The sequence below is a fragment of the Ostrinia furnacalis genome, unplaced genomic scaffold (assembly GCF_004193835.3).
Source record: "Ostrinia furnacalis isolate ACB-3 unplaced genomic scaffold, ASM419383v2 OfSCF0457, whole genome shotgun sequence".
In the NCBI taxonomy this organism is placed as follows: Eukaryota; Metazoa; Arthropoda; class Insecta; order Lepidoptera; family Crambidae; genus Ostrinia; species Ostrinia furnacalis.
In genome coordinates this window covers 1764-21939 of record NW_021130696.1, presented here as the reverse complement: position 1 = coordinate 21939, position 20176 = coordinate 1764, and the positions used below count along the sequence as shown (strand labels likewise).

General features: G+C 35.6%; 1 protein-coding gene across 1 annotated transcript in view; it reads right to left on the bottom strand.

Moving 5' to 3' along the window:
- Positions 1–15761, bottom strand: part of LOC114365739 (SH2 domain-containing protein 4A) — a 37549-nt gene extending 21788 nt beyond the window's left edge. Inside the window, exon 1 of the mRNA XM_028322383.1 lies at positions 15707–15761. The gene's annotated coding sequence lies outside the window, so the exon portion shown is untranslated. The remainder of the gene's footprint in view (positions 1–15706) is intronic.
- Between the last annotated feature and the right edge of the window lie 4415 nt (positions 15762–20176).

The following is a 20176-nucleotide window of genomic DNA, read 5'->3' as shown; positions in this document are numbered from 1 at the left end:
AATCACACAAATGCTACGCTTTACAATTGTTTTTAATGATTTCCTAGTAATTTAGACTAACGTTCTTTTGAGTTTTGACTGTAACAATTATAATAAATAAGTCTAGGTTCTATTTAAAAGTTATTTGTATCAGCTAATAATTATAAATAGTAGGAAAAATATTTACGCTTAACATGGGAAAATATGTACTATAGTGTCAGTTGAAACTTAATGTACTAAAAAGCGTGAATGCACTTTTTTTCGAAGTTATATTTTTATATTAAAAATAATTGGCTTTTAAAAACTGTATTATGTAAGAGTAAAGTAAGTGGATATACTTTACTGGAATGAAAAACTTCCTACTAGTAATCATACTTACCTAACATTTCTACTTTTGTACCAAGTACAATGACATAATTTCAAGCTATTATGAATAACAATGTTTAATCTATTTAGAATAATCATAGTTTGGTTTTCGTTTGTCCTTAATAATTCTATCCTATCTGCAGTATCATAACGTCAACTGGTTGACAGACTGCCCTATAGAATTAAGTCCGCCATTTGTAGTTTTTCGAAACAATAATAATGATTAAATAAATAAATAAAATTAAATTGGTTTCGGCTTTTCTTGTAAAGTAAACATTATTATGAAGTTTTATTTAAAAACGTCATAATATTTATTTTCTAAATTCGCTCTTATATCGGAAATGGTATCTTCTAGTTCGAAGATATCAAAACTTCTGCTTGCTTAAATAATAGTCTCATAAATTGTGTGCATTATATTTTGAAGCCACGAAAAATCATTTGATTTCATTTAAAATACTATAATTCATTAAAAATATGTGAAGAAATGGTATATTACACATCAAATACAATAAAAAATTAAATATTTAAGCTAAATTATCAATTTTCCCTTGCATAATACCTTACCTAGGTGTTCCGTTACGACCTATGAAAACCTATAAAACTCTGTAAATTGTCCTTTATTACCTTGATTTTGTAGTTTTGTAAAATAAAAATAGACTTACGCCCTGAGTAACTTGCCTAGGACGATTATTTGAGGGGTGTAAAGGTCTTTTTATTGTAATTTTGAGGGCGTAAAGGAAATCTATCTCAGTAAATACTGCCCTAGTTCAGTTTTTCAATACTTCCTCGGAAAATGCTGTGAATTCTAAGCACTTTCTTCTTAGGTCATATTTTAATAGCTCAAAAAACAAAAAAGTTATTGTCGAATAAAAAAATAAAAAATAGTTTTTTGCTTCTCCTGAAAAGTCGTACTTTGTCCTTTACGACCTTTGAGCCCAGAGGTATCGATATATTTTACTCTAAAATATAAAGTCTTCATATTAAGCTTTGTTTAATTTCATCAGGTTATGGGCCCAGATCAGGTTATGGGCCGTCCCAAGCCTGCCGTTATGTTTATTTTTGCATTTAGAAAAGTATTTTGTTTACTTACCGGGCTCGCGAGTGATTTCTAGTTTTTCAGCTAATGTCATTGAAAATACGTACATAAAAACATTGAAGTAATATTACTACGTACATTATAACTCAATGCATAAAAATGGCTGGAAGTAATTTAATGTCAATTGAAAAGCTAACGGGTCGCGAGAATTGGGCTGCTTGGAGTTTTGCAGTAAGGGCATACTTACAGCATGAAGATTTGTATGACTGCATTTTAAAAGAACCGGTGGCCACTGACCCTAGCTCCGTGAAAAAGACACCAAAGCCAAGTCAAAACTAATACTATTAGTTGACCCGATTTTGTATGTACATATTCAAGAAGCCCAAAATGCAAAACAGGTGTGGGATAATTTAGCAAAGGCTTTTGAAGACAGTGGCCTAAGTCGTAAAGTTGGCCTATTACGAGAACTGATTAATACCAATTTGGAAAACAGTTCTTCAGTAGAGGACTAGGTATGTAAACAAAGTTATGTCAGCGGCGCACAAACTAAGGAATATTAAATGTGGATGATGAGTGGTTGGGCACGTTGATGCTGGCAGGATTGCCAGAAATGTATAAGCCAATGATTATGGGCTTAGAGAGTTCCGGTATAAAGATTAGTGCTGATTTAGTAAAAAATAAATTACTACAGGAAGTAAAGACATCAGACACTACCGCACTTTATACAAACACAAAAAATCTGCCCAAAAGTGATCAACCAAAAATTAAGAAAGGCCCGAGGTGCTTTAATTGTAACAAGTTCGGACATCTCAGTAAAAATTGTTGGCATAAAAAGGCAAATAATAATAAGAAGAAAGAGATGGAAACAGGATATGTCGCAGCTTTTTCAGCTTCCACAACAAATGACTCCGATTCGTGGTATGTTGACTCAGGGGCATCCATGCATATGACACGGCACCGGGACTGGCTCACTGATATCACTCCTTCATCTGTACCGTGCATAAGAATTGCTGATGATAAAGTATTAAAAGTTGAATGCTGCGGAAATCTACATACGTACCTCATTACAAATAAGTAGATTAATTATTTTTTCACTAGACAGCAACCCTAACAGCGTAAGAAGAGTTCAGAGGCACGCGATAGAAAGAGACAAAACTTGTAGGTGAATAAAATTGTAGGTACGTAGTGCTGTGCGAGCTGAATTCCACTGTATCGCGTCGTAGCAAGACTCGCATTTATGTAAATCGTCTTGCGGAGTAATCCTTCTGTACCTGTACTATTACTTATTCTGTGACGATTGTCAACAAGCTTTCATCGCGGGTCGAAGTTTCAAACGATCATCGAAGAAATACTACTTACTTTGTGGTGGAGTAATGACAAGTCATGTTCATTATCATTCCACATTCTCATCGTTTGGTAACAACAGTAACAACTCGACAGACTTTGAAGTTATTAGGTATAAAGGGTGACTTTGCAATCAATGTCCAAATTTTTAGGAGCGACTCAGAATCAGTAACTTAATTGATTTACGTAAAAAAAACAAAGTCACCCTGTATAATGGCTCAATGAGGCCTATCGTATTTGCACTCACCAGTTTGCGCAACTAAGGTCCTGATATACCAAGATAAAAACTATATCAACCCTTATTGGAATGATTCGGATTAGGATGCACTCTCTGAAACCCTATTATGAATGATATTTTTCAGGCAGTCAGATTGATCTAAAACTAAAATGTCATTCCATAAATCACCTGAGTTCTTTAGTATTTTTTTGCTAAAATCCGCGTAACGCGAACTCTACACAGAGGCGAGTAAGTACCTACCTACCTTTAATAGTATGTAAGATAAATACTTTACAAATATAGTTATTGCATCATTACATTGAATGGGTCTACTACACAGCTCACAATAGGTTGTAAAACTTATTGGTACTTAGCTAAGTATGATGAAGCCAACATAAAAGAAACATTTGAAAATCCTGAAATGGAAGTCACTGCATTTATAATACTCCTGATAAATACATGCTTTAAAAGATTTTAAAGAACAATTGAATATTTAAGAATTGCAGTCTTTTCTTGCTCCCGTATTTTGATTTCATCATCATCCATAACTTTTCTTGCTTGAATATACTTACTCACAATTTGAGGTTCATCATCATCCATAATAAGTCTCCACTAAAGAAGCACGACCCTCTTTGCCAGTCCAAATGGAGAATTTGGCTTATTACTACTAAAAAATACTAAATATGTAGGTATAGTCCATTTATTTTAAAGGATAAAAGGAGCGTTAATCTTTGAAATGCTGTACCTCTAATAAAAATGACAAAATTTAATCAACTACCGCCGTCGAAATTGGTTTGCCAAGATTCTTTAAAGAGACAAAAAAGCGATTCGCTTTGATTACAGATAGGATATGACTCAAAGGGCCCTTTGTTAACAAAACGAAGGTCAGAAACAAAAAACAAAGAGTATCTTTGGTCCACCGCTACGGTCAATTAGACCACGTGGCCTTGAGTCGATCTTTCAATACAAGATTGTTTCAAAAATAAATCATCGAGTTTACCAGTTTTGTTTCAAATAAAAAATCGGCGTAATGGCGCAGTTACACTTTGCGGAAAATTGACTGAGAAGAAGCGCGAGCACGCACGCCGAAGTATGGGCGACGCACGACGAAATTAACTGAAGTGCGTGCTTACACTAATGTCTCGATCAATTCCCGCATAGTGTAACTGCGCCATAAGAAATTGAAAGCAAAATTCCTAAGCATTTAAAAGAAGCTATGGTTACACGCGTGTAACACAATGGGAAATGAACTATCCCATGCTACACGATTGTCGAAGTGTTAAAATGAAAATTGCTATTTATCGTTCCCATGTTCGACAAAAAGATAAAAGCTGCAAACATTGGATTTACTGTGCGATTTATCAGTGACAACATAATCATTAATTTGTTATACATAACAATAACAAACACAACATTAATAAATAATTTTAATAATAAAATTATGAGGATTTTCCAACAAAACAGACTTAGATAACTACCTAACTTTATGAAAACTAAAGGCGATTATCACGCTTTTTTTAAGTTTTTAAGTAACACATTATTATTTACTTTTTGAGTTTTACCTGTTTATATTATTTAACACAGTGAAAAGTAGATCTAGGTGAAGGTATGAAAACAAGCTATAACCAAATAGGGACACTACTCTGTAAAGTGTGTAAAAATGCTAAAAACACAAAGACATTGGTTTCACAACGGAAAGAAAAGCCTCTGAAACGTCGTGGAACAAAACAATAAGGCTTCCGGCTGGGTTACGGAACCAAGCTTAATAGTTTTACGACATGCGCTTGACCAATTTTCTTGTTTGCCAATCCAGTGCCGCAACGGATACGAAAGAGATATGAAAAACACCATACTTAAAAGTAAAATTCAAGTTGTTTAAATCACTTATCAGTAATGTAGACCATATTCAGGATACATACGAGCATACATTAGTTCGTATAGAGGTGGACCAACGACCTCATAAAGGTAGCAGGGAGGCGCTGGATGCAGGCCGCTACCAACCGGGCGATGTAGAAATCATTGGGGGAAGCTTATGTTCAGCAGTGGACCTCCTGTGGCTGAAATAAGGATAATGTTCATTAAGAATCAACTTAACTTCATTAATAGACGTTACTTTTAACAATCATAGTAAGATTGTACACGGTATTGAAACGCAAAAAAGCAGCTGAGCGAGCACCATTTTCCATTCTGTCAACTTATTCTAGACGTTTAAATTCCATTTCATGTTCAAGTAGGTACTTGAAGTTAACATAACCACAGTTCAGAATGAAAAAGTTTTAAGTTCATATTTATGTAAGTACCTATTGATGCATGCATGATTGAATTAATAAATTATAATGATCCCATACTTTATTAAAATTATACACTCGCAGTAATAAAAATCAAGAAAAAAGCAACATAAGTTATTTAACCTGGCTGTAGGTAATCATGTGATCATGTAACTAGTATAGAAAATGAAGTACTTATGCGGGTCATTGCCTTAAGTGAAAGAAAACACCGTGACGTACTTTATTTATAACATACATCGTCTCCCGCAGTGACTCGTCGTACCCATACTACCCATTGCGAATTTAGATCGCGAATCATCTTTCAGTCACTCTTTTCAGGGAGTGCTTTTTGAATCATCTTTTCGGATCGCAATCATTTTATTGCAAAATAACACCTAATAATTCGGCACAAACACAAGTTGGTGTTCTGTCGTCATTTAAACAAATAATTTTAATAGGTACTCAAATAGTTTTACGAATTATTTTCCTCTCTATTAAGTTAGGTAGGTAGTTATTTAAAATATTTATGATTTCATTTTGTACTGATTTCATATTGTGAAATTTTGAAATAAATAAATTTGAATAAATATTAACCTGAACAATTCATGTATTGCATTTGTTTCGGTTTCAAAACAATCGTTATTATTATTTTAGTCATTTTCCTGAATTTGTTTTTCTGACTAATGCAATGTCTTAAAATAAAGGATAACCCAAATAAATAAACATAATTTCCTTATTAATAAAATACAGATAAGAAAATTGTAAATAAAGGCGCTTTTAACATTAAATAAAGTATTTTATCGCTGATAATGGTTATAGGTAATCAAAAGGAAAGCCCAATTTTATAAATCGATGACACAAATCCAGTTTAAAGATAAAATCTAATCATATTGTTTATTTTTATTTTTGTGACAATATTTTATCGGTTTCATTAACAATATTAAGACTAAGTTATAATACTAATAGCGATATTAATAATAATGATATTATGTTAAATTTTGTCAACTTTTGAGCAACCAACAATTTTTGGGCCTCTCTTCTCGCCAACTGAAAGATTTATTGATTATGCGTGATATTTCAGTACAGCCTCTCTAACTATAGGGTCTATAAAAGTAATTTATTTTCTGAAAATAAGCTTTTAAAAAAGCACTGAGAAGAAGCAGCGCAAGAAACTGGGTTCGAACCCCGCCGCCGCTCGTCTATTGTGGTGAACCCACTCGTAACACAAACATATTTAGCTCACCACGAGGGGTTAGCGGGATTATTAGTATTTTGTATAATTACAAATTGCTAATATTCTTTAAAAAAAACTCAGTCAAACCAAGCCTTTAGTCAATAAAGACCTCTTTTGATATCACCTCGCTAGACAGTTATCGCAGCTTCACAACAAACGTAGCGCTAAATATAAGTTAAAAATGAAATAACCATCCCAAAATCAAGATTCAGTGTCCATATTTCACAACAAGGTCTATGACGTAATCCGCATAACTTTCGTTTTCGTCTCATTATAAACCGCCTGCCATACGCTCGTCTAATTAATAAATTCGCTATAATTACGTTGCGTTGCATCCATGCACTCGGGCTGTGTAATTTCGTTCGCTTTTACGGAGAATCCAAAAGTGAAATAATTGTAATTAGGCACTGAAAGGTCAGTCACCTCGGACTAATTGGATCTTAAGATGGCAATATGGTTGCTCTATTAATATGGACGACAGCAACTCAGCTATTTTAAACAGTGTGGTCTATGTGGTTGTAATAAATGCGAATTTGCAACGAAATTGTATAATCTTATGTGCTACAGACTAATTCTATTAATGAGAAGATTATTCGATCTTTATAATTAATAAGTATCGATTATTTATTTGTTGGTACTTATTTTACAGATTTCAAGTTAATCAAAATTGTTAATTATTTTGGTTTTTGCTGAATTAGTCGCAAAAAACATAGATTTTACGGTCCATAATTTTAATCGGCATTATTTTACATAATATTGATTTTAAACCTTTTTACAGAAATGGCAATGCCAGATTTTGTATGGAAAGTGGCGTCTTTTTTTTTTCGCGCGGCCATCGACCAAACTTTGTTTTTTGATTACAAAATAGTGTAATAAACCAAACTTACTACAACATGTATACCTCTAAACTCAGTCTGAACTGAGTTACGAGAATTAGAAGTTTGATGATTTTCATACAAGATTTGCTTTTTGTGCGCAAGTTTTGTAAGAAATTGCAACAAATTACTGCGCTATTTTTTTATTGCGCTGATTCTGCTGCATACTGATGTCTGGAGCCTTTAATGGATGGTATTGTTTGTTTACACATACAATGTCACTATTTTGTTGCAATTTCTTACAAAACTCGCGCGCAAAAAGCAAATCTAGTATGAAAATCATCAAACTTCTAATGCTCGTAACTCAGTTCAGACTGAGTTTAGAGGTATACATGTTGTAGTAAGTTTGGTTTATTACACTATTTTGTAATCAAAAAACAAGGTTTGGTCGATGGCCGCGCGAAAAAAAAAAGACGCCAATTTCCGGCATTGTCTTTTAGAAAAGTTAGAAAAAAATTAAGGATCTTTTAATTTTCACCTCTTCTTTAAATCCATTTGCAGAATAATTTAACAAATAAGTTACATCCTGATGCAACAAATGGCATAGTGTGCTCTCTCTCATGAAGGGTTCCGTTTCCGTATCGTCTTATGGACGTATGTATACCTACTATTGTAGTACATCTCATTTTCAATAGAGTTGAAAGACCGCCATATCATGTAATGCTAAAAAAAGATTTTTTCGTCTAGGTCTTTAACCTGACCTTAGGCCTTCACCAGTCAAGCGTGAACCGTACGCCACCGTAGATAGCGTGTTTAGTGGGTAATAACCCCGATAATATCGTCGTAATGAACAGGGTTATTGGTGTTTGATACCTTCATTGAAGCTTCAAAACCGGTCAAGCGCGAGTTGGACTCTCTCATGAAGGGTTCCGTATCGTCTTGGAAATACGTCCCAGTTAAGAACAGAATTGCGCTAAATATTTTCAACTTAGTACAACGCGACAAGACGACGAACGAAAATCACAAATTCGTATCGCGGTGTCGCTTTGACAGCTAGTTCAAACGAAAACAAAACGCAACTCTTCTTTGTGTAAAAGCTGAAAGAAAGCATTGAGTTAGGAATGTAAGAAAGCTACTTTTTCTCAAACTCAAGTCAAACGCCTTCACGAACATTTAATTTTGCCGTTTTTTAGTAAAAAAAATAAGATGCTCGGACTTTTATTGGAAAGTGATTAAATCCATTGTTTCGTTTTTGTTTGCGCGTGAACTTTACCGTGATACCGAATTTGCACCTCAGCTGGAATGAAAAACGGAGCGCAGCTGGTGAAGAAGCGCCAATGTATTGGAGACGTTAAAAATTAGCGCACTCGGGACACAGAAGAATCTATTGGGATGAGTAAAATGCCCTGAAAAGGGCATACCTACCTAAGTAATGAATAAATATTTGATTTGATTTGATAGAACTGTGACTTGATTATGAATAAACTTTAGAGGTTAAGTGCAAGATTTTGTGCTATATACGAAAAGCAGTTCTTATGTCCAAGACTTGACACTCGTAATTATTAAGATATGCGATTATTCATGAAACTCAATTTGACACGCAGTTATCGATATTCATAATAGTTAGTGTGATGTCTCCGCCTTGGAGACGTAAATAAAAGTTGTTTCTATTTGAAGATACTGTCTTTTATTTTCGATTAAACACAGAGCTTACAAGATTGCCTATCGCCATTTTGCCTTGCGAATCAAGAAGAAGGAATCTCGGATACACATCCTGAATAATGCTTTTAAACTAGCTACGTTTGGATACGCGCTTATAATAACAAATTAAATACCGATATAAAATAACGATACATAACAGTTAGTTGGCGTTATTATGCGATTGTAACTTGACTGAAATATGCAGTAATAGTTGGAAGACAACAAAATGCAAGTACAGAGAACTCCACTATTTCTAGAACTCCCTTAAACTTAGTCTAAAATATTAAAATCGTAAGAAATATCCCCGTTTTCTCTAATAAATTATTGTGTAGTGTTAGCTTTTGAGTAAAGGCGAAAATATTAAAATTAACCAAAAGTTATGTGAAAAAAATTAACAGTCAAATTCTGAAGAAAATACTTAGACACTTACTGACTCGTATTAGTCGTGCAAAGCCAGCGAAGTGCACTTTAATAGGATTAGGCAGAGGCATATCAAGTTAGCGGTTACTAATGCACAGCACATAGGCTGTGTATATTGCGAGCGAGAGCAACATTGTAGTTTTTTTTTTTGGTACTTGGTCCACTTTTAACGATAAAGTAATCAGTAATTACTACCAGGCCTGTTCATCTCCGCGAGTTTACATCGAAAACAAAACACGCACGATGGCCCACCTACAGGATACTATTCGACAAGGCCTCACATACGAGCGAACATTGACTCAAGCACGCGTATTCTTGTGTATGATGGAAGAAAATAAAGAAAATGGTGTACTAAATACTGTGCAGTATTTAACTGCCTAAATAATAATAAAAACACAGAATGTACTTTTTTAAGTTGCCTCAAGACACTGAGAGGTAAATAAGTAGTTAATATTATTCATGATAATTCATGCTAAATCATGTATTTCCTCCGCCATTTTCCGCAGTTTGGCACTCACGTCACATCATTTTACCGAAGTCAGCCCTCTAAAGCTTCGGCGCAGTGCCGATCACTGGCGTTTGTCAACAAATGGTACTTGACTCTTCAGACAGGCTAAATTACACCATATTGTTAATGACATTGAGCATACATTTTTTAAATACCTTTGCGAAGTAAAACTTCTGTACGTAGTACTTATTATTATTTTGTGTTACTACACAGTAGCTAAAGGATTATACTTTTCAGGTTGCCTTTGAAAGGTGGTGATAAATTAATTTTTAGTAACGCGTTGTTAATATACCATACCACATTCTTTAAAATACACACGTACGCGACGAACCATTTCTTCAACACGATACGAGTATCTTCGCAGTTACAGTTATCTGCAATTTACTAATTTGTAATTTTTAAATGAGAGGAGCATCAACTGATATTTATTTTTTCACATTCCTACTTCTCTCCGTTCTGTATGCAACATCATTTAGTAAAATAGACTAGGTATTTCAAAGTCAAAGTCAAAATTTCTTTATTTGTTTGGACTAATAAATAGTTCTTACAAATCGTCATTTTGCTCTTAAGGAGCCTCTACATGTCTCATAATCTTTTTACCCTACCAGCGCTTCGAGACCAACATTTGGCAAGTGCTGAGAAGAAGCGCCGCAACAAACTCAGTCACCACTGTCTGCCGGTTAATATAAATAAATAGAAATAGTAGTAGTAGGTACATTCGATTCAGGAGCAGTTCACTGAATTTACCATGCATTCTTGTATGGTGTATCTTATAAGAATGGGTATACAAGATTGCGTGGTATATTAAACAAGGTAGTGACGTGCTAATTTCTAGACTTACATATTAAGATACTAGTAGAAATGACTCGCATACATAAATTTGAATAACTTGGATTGACCAGTCCCCGAAAGCAGCGCCTGTTCACAGACATGACGAGTGAACCAGCCATCGCTTCACTCGACCATATTAGAGGGAATGTAACGACCCGCCTCACTACGCCACCACCCCAGAGACATTTTAGTGAGAATGACAATTCCAAGTTATCTCTTTAAAAAAAAAACTAATAATAAAGCTAAGTAACAGTCCAGATTGAGAAGCATGACACTATAACATTTGAGAAATTATTATTAGTTTATACATTACTTTTCATTTTAATTCTTTTTAGTGCGAGCATGAGAGGACCATAATCCTACTCCCAGGATGACTTATCATTAAGAAAATCTCGAGTTGTATAATAGGCTTTTTTAAGCATGTGATCTTTAACTATATCTTTAAATTTATTATACGGTAGCTCTTTATATTTATCAGGGACTTTGTTATAAAAATGGATACCTTGTCCCATAAAAGTAGCAAACACTTTATTAAGTCTAAAAGCGGGTATAGCCAATTTATTTTTATTTCTAGTGTTAATTTGGTGAATATCACTTTTCTTTTTGAATTCAGTAATATTTTTTTGAATAAATAGAATACAGTTTAAGATGTATTGTGAAGCGGCCGTGTTATTATTATACTAACTGCACTCGAAAGGAAAGTGGTTGACTGCCACAATTTACGACCGAGCCGTGGTCTGGCAAAATGCGCCTGCGCCTATGAGACACGGTAGCGTTGCGTTTTCAGTTTATTACCTCGCAACTGCGTTTTATTACACGCAGTCAAAATACTCGTCACTTTCAAGTCTGTGTAGAAAGAAAAAATAATTATTATAGTTATTGCGTGCATTTAATTGCTCATCAAAATAATAAAAATCTATAGCATTTAGAAACCAGGCCTACTCCAACGTGAAGGTTTTAGACACCAGTGGGCTGAGTGTGAGTTTACATCGAAAAAAAAAACTCACACTAGGCCCTCTGTTGACAGACTAGAATTATAATAATTAAAAAATAAAAATTTCTCCATGGTTAGTGGTCTGTGGCGATAATCTAAAGCTGTCAAACGACGATCGACTCCTGCGTGCGTCTTGCGACGTTTGCCGCCGTAATTGGCGTCAATATCTATTAGATATTTTGTGAATTATTAAGAAAAATATAAGCCAATTAAGCATCCAGCTCTTTATTCATTAAGTTATTGCTGCTATACTGTAATACATCAGAATCGAATCTTAAGATTAATGATATTCTTGTATCAATCAAAGAACATCTAACATCGTTATTTTTGCCTGGACAATTTCTATTAAGGAATTTTAGAAAATTTTGTCTCGTTAAAAAGGAATTTTAGTGAAGAAAGATTTTTCTTGTTGGCGTATAAATACCGTGTTTATGATATACTTCGCGTAAATGTTTTCCCAATTGGGTGTAGACAGCGCGGCACTACAAAGCGTTGCGCGCGTTTTGCCTCTCTCTCGCGATCGTGACATGAAAGTTCTCGAGAAATTCACAAATTTACGACCTACGTATTGTAGTTAGTTGGTTATTCACCTTCATAAATATTGAAGTTGAGAGTTACACGATGTGCGCAGTCGCTTATTGCTGTGTGACGTGTCGTTATTTAAAATTTGGTCTATAAGTACTGAGTGTGCAAAGAAACGAAGTCTCTGTGGCTGAGTGAAAATATTTAGCTTAGTACGAGGGGCTAAAGGGAATATTAGTAATTTGTGCAATACAAATTACTAATAATCTTTAAAAAATCTTATTAAGGCATGTGATAAACCGGTCGTTACAAAAGATGGAGATTAATTATTACGTACTTCCCAGAAGTTAAGTAAGTAGTAGTTTGACACTATAGTTATGTTTTGAGCTTTCCAACAATAGAAGAATGTGAGTGATCAGCCGAAACCTTTAAACCTAGCTAGCTAGCGGTAATATGGCAATAACATCATATTTTTACAGCTTTTCATAACATAAGTATTCTGCATTTTTGTATCTTATTTTGCTCGCTTCTGCTTAGTGTAAAAACTATACACTCACAAATAAATAAGCCACCGTATACGGCTTACATAAAATCACTCGCTACAGGCTATTAATATGTATTATGATAATGTACGGGCGTATCAATAAATCTCTAAAGCCATAAACACAGTCATCAAGCACCAACAATGACCCGGTTGGCAGCTGATAACAAATACTTTTGAACAGTCAGTGCTGACGAATTTAATTTAAAGGCGCTAGGGTTGACACAAATCATTAGGGTTGTTAGACAGTAAAGTTTTCATTTGCGTGTCTACTATAAATAATTCCAATCAAATGAGGGATTTTTTAAAAGTTACCCCTTATGGAGTTGAATCAGGGGTCCAATTTTTAAGGTTATTTCTGAATTCATCCTCTAAAAGAGGGAAAGTCAATGTGGCTATTTGTATAGTTTAACCGGTCGCTAATAACAAAAACATTACTCGTTATAGACTTATTTTGACAGATCAAGATTTACGCCGGCGAAGTAGCGGGCAAAAGCTAGTAAATATATAAAATGCAGTAGCCCTATGACCGGCGCGCGCGCACGCGACATCCGCGCGATAACCGCCATTGTGCTCTGGAACTGGAGCAGAAATGGAAACTGTACCTACACGATACTGCTCCTGGCATTGTCACATACATAGGCAATGTTGTTATGGCGTGGCACATTTGTCTAGCCCGTTTACCAGCGTTGAGACTAGGGACACTCCATTTGCCTCTAAATGCCTCTAATAATTAGGATATGTGTGTAATTAGTGGAACGTCCACCCACAAGGTGGACAGACGACATCGAAAAGGTAGCAGGAAGGCGCTGGACGCAGGCCGCTACTTTTCGGCAACATGGAAAGCATTAGGGGAGGCCTATGTTCAGCAGTGAACGTCCTATGGCTGAGATGATGACGATGAATTTTAGGACATGGACATTCTCCTGCAGTGGAGACTGTAAATGACAGGTCATGTTGATAACAATGAATGGTAATGGTGGTGCTGCACAATGGTAATGGTGGTCTTATGGTGTCTTCAAGACATCTTCTTAAACATAAAATTACTTAATAAATAGATATTTGAAAACTTTTTTGGATCATCAGATAATTTTCAGGAAAAAAACAATCGTGACCATTATCGTGACACTGATGTGTTTATCTTTTCAGTTTATCATGAAATCTAATCGCAGTCGATGTCTGTTAACCATAATACTATCATTTATATTTAGATAACCTATCCTAAAGTATTATGTATGAAACTGATTCATAGTTTATAGTTTAGTTTAGTTTCTATTGATATAGCCTCAAAATACATTAATATCTTTCTTTACTCGAGTCCATCTAGCAGAAAAGTATAGATCTAGTACAGTTACAAGAATAAGACGTAAACTGGTGAAAATTATGCAAATCCATGTTTATTTTGTAACTAGCGGCCGCCCGCGACTTCGTACGCGTGGATCTCGTTTTACCCCCCCTTCATCTATCTTACGCGGTTCAGATTTTTTCATACAATGTTTTTTCCCGCTAACTCCCGTTCCCGTGGGAATTTTGCAATATCCTGTTGTAACTAAGCTTTAAGTTTACTAAGGTACCTGCATGCCAAATTTCAAGCGTCTATCTTACGCGGTTTAGATTTTTCATACAAATGTTTTTTCCCGCTAACTCCCGTTCCCATGGGAATTTTGCAATATCCTGTTTTAACTAAGCTTTAAGTTTACTAAGGTACCTGCATGCCAAAATTGAAGCGTCTAACTTAAGCGGTTTAGATTTTTCATACAAATGTTTTTTCCCGCTAACTCCCGTTCCCGTGGGAATTTTGCAATATCCTGTTGTAACTAAGCTTTAAGTTTACTGAGGTACCTGCATGCCAAATTTCAAGCGTCTAACTTAAGCGGTTTAGATTTTTCATACAAAAGGATTTTCCCGCTGACTCCCGTTCCCGTGGGAATTCCTAAGTATCCTATAACCTGCCCAGGAGTATGAAGAATAATTGTAGCAAGTTTCGTTAAAATCCGTCGAGTAGTTTTTGTTTCTATAAGGAACAGACAGACAGACAGACAGACAGACAGACAGACAGACAAAAATTTTACTGATTGCATTTTTGGCATCAGTATCGATCACTAATCACCCCCTGATAGTTATTTTGAAAATATATTTCATGTACAGAATTGACCTCTCTACAGATTTATTATAAGTATAGAAGATTTCAGTGACAGACCAAACTTAGTGTCTGAGTTTCTCTTGCTGCTTCTTCTCAGCACTGTTTCATTTACTGTCCCAAAACAGTGGTAGAGTTAATACTGGGTGTAGTGACTATTTAAAAGCCTACTTGCAAATTAAATGAGTTTTAAGAGTGCAAAGACGCGGGCAAAAGCTAGTACTTTCATATGTAGCTGTATCAATACATTCTGACGTTAAAACGTCAGTCACGACACGCTCCACTTACAGTGCGCCCATTTATTTGATTGTCTGGCAGATAGCAATTAGACACGTTCGGATGTATAATCGGTTGTTGCTCGTAACGTATTCATAACTGATACAGGTTGGTAGCGTAACTGATAAAACATTGGCAAAAACTATCATGAGTAATAGCTCCAATAGTATAACGTAAACATAGAGCGTTAATAGTGAGAGCTAATGTAAACGGTGTGTTTGCATAAATAAAATATTTGTATTTGTAATACATATTTTTAAGAGCCAAGAGCAATTAGATGTATTAAAGTAACATTCTGTATGTTTAACTTGTGAAATGTAACATAAATTATCTTTACATTCACTTTAAGTGAGATAGGTAATATCTAAAGCATCAAACAAAACTAAGTATTCTGCTTAATTCTATGTTTTCCATGTGGTCTACATTTATTGCAAAGCACGCCTACAACACTATTTTTAAAAAGCAAAGGAATGAAATTTCCCTTACAACTAGAAGTTAACTAAAAAGAAACTTACCTTATTTAACTACTGGACTAATAAGAATCCCCTCAAGTCATCAACACCTGTAACAATAAAAATATCATCATGAATGTATTAATTTAGCTGGATGGTTCCTATAGACCAGTGTTTTTCAACCTGTGGGTCGCGAAGCCTCTATAGGGGGGTCGCAAGAGGTCGTAACAAACTACCTCGATTAAAAAACAGTTAAGTTTTAAAGATAGATTAATCCAAAATCTAATTATGCGAATGTATAAATGTTGTACGGATAGAAGACTTCGGTGCCTACAACATCTTTGTTACAAAGAATGATAAAATGCATGAAAAAAAGTTTTTTTCATACTAGGGGGGTCGCGTCATGAAAAAAGTTGAAAAACACTGCTATAGAGTATAAGACCACAACACACCCTGTCTTCCCGAAGATGCTGCAAAAGCGAGGGAAAATTATGCGAAAATCAGGCTTCCCCAACCCGTCTGGCCAACGTGGGGAGTGAGGACACATCCCCCATTTGCCTCTAGTAAATTATAAAGAATCGTTCCTGCAGTGAAGACTAAATGACCTGAGTTAAAATTAAAATTAAGCCACGATAGCCGAATGGTGAAGGGGTCGGACTGGCCGACTCGTGATCCGGGGAACGCGGGTTCGGTCCCCGCCGCCGCTCGACTATTGTGGTGAGCTCACTCGTGACACAAGCATATTTAGCTTAGTACGAGGGGCTAACGGGAGTATTAGTAATTTGTGTAATAACAAATTACTAATAATCTTTTTTTAAAAAAAAAAAAAAAAAATTACGTAAGGTACGGAAACATAAATAGCTTGGTATGCACATAATTTATAAATATTATTAATTTTACACTCAATAAACTGATGCCAAGTTCATAGCGAAATGTCGAAACATTTTCACATTAATAAATTATTAATTGCAACAAAGATTAAATTGATATGAAAGTTAATTGATAAATAAGTACCTACGTGGGTAAGCAGTTAGTGCAACTAAATACCTAAGTATTATGAAATAGAAATGTTCTTTTACTACACAGAAGTAGCAACCTTTTCTGTTTACAAACAAAACTGATTTTTCTTTAGAAATTATTTGTTGTGAATTATGTTATCATAAAATTAAATCAGTGTTTTCAATCAATCATAAATAAACCGTTTCCAAATGGCAATGCCAGATTTTGTATGGAAGGTGGCGTCTTTTTTTTTTCACGCGGCCATCGACCAAACTTTGTTTTTTGATTTCAAAATAGTGTTTTAAACCAAACTTACTATGGCATGTATACCTCTAAACTCAGTCTGAACTGAGTTACGAGCATTAGAAGTTTAATTATTTTCATACTAGATTTGCTTTTTGCGCGCAAGTTTTGTAAGAAATTGCAACAAAATATTGCGCTATTTTTTTATTGCGCTGATTCTGCTGCATACTGATGTCTGGAGCCTTTAATGGATGGTATTGTTTGTTTACACATACAATGTCATTATTTTGTTGCAATTTCTTACAAAACTTGCGCAGAAATCGCAGTAAAGAACCATAGACTTGGCACGACTTTGTCTAGATTTCATTACTTTTTAGAGATAAACAAGCAGCTCCATCGAGACTTGGCTAGTTTTTTACAGAATGTTTTTGGTGGGATTTCACTTCTTTTTGTAGAATGTGGCATAATTATTTAACGTCGTCGTCCTTTAATATTATCGTCATTTTTTTTACGATATTAAACACATCTTTAAAAAGGACAACGAATCAGAATTGATTTAATAATAACTAGAGGGGAAAAAAAATCTGGACACCGCGGTGCAGAAAATCGACGCTCAAAGTGCTAGCGCCATCTAGCGGTGAGCGGTACAGGCGAACACCACGGCGCCGGTGTGGCGCTAGTAGTATTGATTATTATGAATGTGGTGTTACTCCAGATCTTCGATTTTCCTAGTTTTTATAGTTTTCCCTTTATGTGGCCATTAAACCCTAACTCTGTACCAAATTTCAGCTCTCTGAGTTAATGGGAAGTACTAGTTCTATTTTGATGATCATCAGTGAGTGAGTGAGTGTCATAAATGCGAAACTTTGCTTTCGCTTAACTTCGGAACTAATTGACCTACAGACTTGAAATTTTGGATTTTAAGTGTGTGATTATAGCTTACTAGATGACGAAAATTTCTGCGTTCTGGTCTTATCTAAAGGTTCTCAAATAGAGGCCCGAAAATGCGGCGAAATGGTTCCAGTAAAGGATGGTACGGCAGTGTTTGCTTCGCGCTCGACTTGGCGGGGGCACTGCCGTGCCCCCAGATTTTCATGCAGGCAGAACTGTTACTTAGATATTATAGATTGTAACAAGTCCAAACTTGCACGGAAAGTTAGGTTTGTATTCTAATTTTCCGTATTTGTTTGTGGCAAGTCGGTCAAATGGACGAAAACAGGAGCTGGACGGAAAACCGGCGCAATTACCCTACGTCATTTGTAATAAGTGAAAAAGCTCTATGTTATAGGTAGGTGCTTCTCTTTACCTAAATGTAGAGCGATGTACCTACTCTTCGTTCGTTTCAGCCGAATGACGTGCACTGCTGGACAAAGGCCTAAGGTTTTCCACAATGAACGGTCCTGCGCTGCCCGCATCCAGGCTCTTCCCGCGACCTTCACCAGATCGTCGGTCCACCTAGTTCCTAGCTCCTAGCTCGTGGTCGCCACTCGAGAACTTTTCTGCCCCAACGGTCATCGTCTCTACGAGCTATGTGCCCCGCCCACTGCCACTTGATGTACTCTTACTCTTACTTGTACATAACTTGATTTTCTAGTAGTTACGAGTAGTACCTACTAAGTATTAACAATTGCCTAAACATTACATGTAACTTGCATACGGTTACGGTAAAAAATACCTATCAAACTCGGGCGCCGAGTGCGAATGTCAATTCTGTAACAAAAGCCGCCGAATATTAACAATGCAAATTCTAAAAATGATGTAACCCACGTGAAATATCGAGAAACAGGCATTTGTATGCAAAATCGAGACTTCCCGTCCACGATTTGTGTCCGATTCGTACGTGTAACGTTCGGAAAACGCGCTTGCATAACTCGAAAGCGTGGCGAGCTTGACAACGCGTGTAAGTCGGCCACAATTATGTAAAATCATTGTAAAATACTGTAAAAGAGCCAAGGAGGTCGAAAACAATACGGTTCAAAACATTTTCAACGCTGAAGTGGGAATTTTTGGGCGGATGCAAGTTACAATGGATTGCACAGCTCGCCGATAAATGTATCCGGCATTGAGAGATTACTGATACGAGTACTTTTTGCAGAAAAACATTATTATCTGCATATAAAAAAATGTTATATTAAAATTAAAAAAACCCCTCGTTTCAGCCAAATGACGTCCACTGCTGGACAAAGGCCTCCCCCAAGGTTTTCCATAACGACCGGTCCTATGCTGCCCGCATCCAGATTCTTCCCGCGACTTTCGTGACAAGTTAAACCCCTCGTGGTAAGTTAAGTATGCACAATAATAGTCCAACCACGACGGCGCGTTCCTCGAATCTCGATTCAGCTAGTCCGACACCTACATCGAATAATATTATGTAGAAACTACCGGCTAGTACTAATCGTAGTTAACATTAACCGTAGATTGCAAGCGAGCTAAAATCTGTCCTAGTTTAAGGAGTTAGTTATTATTATTTTTTTTAATTCAAAACGAGGAAGCTCTTGGCCTGCATTACAATAGTTTAGCGGTCAACGAACTAATTAATTACTAATGCTAATTAACAAGGACTTGATAATACATTATTTATGCTTTTAATTCGTTGATTATATTATCTGAAATAATCGATCAAGCGATGACTATTGCAGACACAAAATCATCGTTCAAAATGTAGAGCACGGAAATTTTCAGTAACCTTTCTTTCAAAATAAAACCAGACAAATACAATTTATTAATTGTTATCAGACAAATACAAGACAGGCTGAGTTGCACCACCTACTTTGACAGTAACTATAACGATAACCGATGGTTTTTGTATGGAGATTGACAGATTTTTGACGTTTGTTAAAGGTAGAGTAAGATGGTGCAACCCAGCCTAAGTCGCCCATTACGTCTATAGAACTAAACCTACGCACACAAAAGTTGTTTTCCACGAATCTTATATCAAATAATCTTCTAGCCAACAAAGCTTTGTTATCTAGTTTATCAAAGAAAAAATAGCCTTAAGTCAATTAGCGATAGCCTTTAAATTAGTTTGTCAACAAATGTATTTAATAGAACAATAGAATAATAAAGCACGCACAATATGCGTAGCATGACGTCAATAACCGCACCTATGCGCGACTCTATTTCATTTGCATAGAGTCTACAATTGCATAATCGCTAATGAATGTGTATTGTAGGCTTAAATTGGAATTTAGCTGGTACTCGTTACAGATGCTTTTAATACAGTAGGTTCACTGTATGTACCTACAATCGAAAGAAAATCAAATGATCGAATACAATTCATTGAAAAGTCAA